The sequence below is a fragment of the Dipodomys ordii genome, unplaced genomic scaffold (assembly GCF_000151885.1).
Source record: "Dipodomys ordii isolate 6190 unplaced genomic scaffold, Dord_2.0 Scaffold26, whole genome shotgun sequence".
Taxonomy (NCBI): domain Eukaryota; kingdom Metazoa; phylum Chordata; class Mammalia; order Rodentia; family Heteromyidae; genus Dipodomys; species Dipodomys ordii.
Genome location: NW_012267242.1, coordinates 1399278 through 1400547, shown reverse-complemented (window position 1 = coordinate 1400547; position 1270 = coordinate 1399278). Strand labels below are relative to the sequence as shown.

The window sequence follows — 1270 nt, the reverse complement described above, 5'->3', positions numbered from 1 at the left end:
TGTGTGTGTGTGTGTGTGTGTGTGTGTGTGTGTGTGTGTGTGTGTGTGTGTGTGTGTGTGTGTATGAGCAGAGCAAACAGCTGTTTCAGGATCTGAAAAGTCTTCACCCAGCCTCATGCTGTCTAAAATTAGCTCTCTCTCACACACAGTACTCTTCTTTTGCCAGAAGTGCTTCGACTAATTTCTTTGCACCCCTTTAAAGTACATACATCTCTGAAGAAAAGAACCACACTCATTGACCCAGATCAGTTTCACAGAGCACCTAAGCCCAGTAAGTAATGATTGAAGTGAAGCTAGCTCCTTGATGCCTTTCTCCAAGAACGTGGGTCAGGGCCCAGGGCTGTGGAGGATGGAGCTGCAAGGGAGCAGCCCTGGCTGTGAGTCTCCCCTCCTGTTCCACCAGCCTCTCTACGCACCACCACAGCCGCCTCTGGCAGCCCTGCCTGACCTCATCGAGATAGACCGAGTTCTCACAAAAGTACATGTGAAAGCGCCAAATATGGAAACTGCACGAGGGAGAACTAGCTGAGAAAGAAAGCCGACCAGTGTCCCAGGGCGACCAGCAGCCAGAACTTGGCACCCTCCCCTTCTCCCCTACCACACCCCCAACCCCATGGTTCACTAAAGATTCTCAGAACCGTCCCGAACCTCGAGGGGCGTGGAGATCCCTCACGACTGTCTGCGTGCTCCTAGGGCAACTCGCTTCACCTCTAGGAGCCTTGGTTGGCTCCCCTCCCCCCAGCACCCACCTTCTGGGGAGGGGGTGCCGCATCTTTAAACATGCACGCGCAGAGGGGCCGGTGACAACTCACTCGGAAAGTCTGGTAGAGGTGGAGAGGAGCCTAAGCGGGCCCCGGGCCCCCCTGGAAGTCCACTCCCCACCCCGCGAGCCCCACCCTCAGCCTGGCTCTGACAGGCCCTCACCACGCTGAACCAGGTCCCTGGCTGGGGACCGCCCCGGGCCTCCGTCCCGCCACCTCTCCGTCCCCACGCCCCCCCCGCCCCCCGCCCCGGGCCACCCGCCCCACCGCCTCCCGGGCCCTGGGCCTCGGGCCAGCCGGCCGCCTCCGAGCGGGAAGGCCAGGCCCGGGACCCCCAGCCTCGCAACCCACACCGCCGCCGGCTTTCGGTTTTAAAGTCGCGCGTCAGGCTTCTCACCCAGCCTTCAGCCGTGGGGCGTCGGGGCGGCCACCTGCCGGGACTCTCGTGGGACTCTCGTGCGCGGGGTCTCCGCCGGGAAGCGCAGCAGCAGAAGCAGCGGCCGGGAGCC

The 1270-nt window shown here is 61.8% G+C and overlaps 1 protein-coding gene across 2 annotated transcripts in view; it reads right to left on the bottom strand.

Moving 5' to 3' along the window:
- Traf5 (TNF receptor-associated factor 5) overlaps positions 1-1270 on the bottom strand; it is a 35984-nt gene extending 34714 nt beyond the window's left edge. For both annotated transcript variants that reach the window (XM_013015256.1, XM_013015254.1), the window contains exon 1: positions 1159-1270. The gene's annotated coding sequence lies outside the window, so the exon portion shown is untranslated. The remainder of the gene's footprint in view (positions 1-1158) is intronic.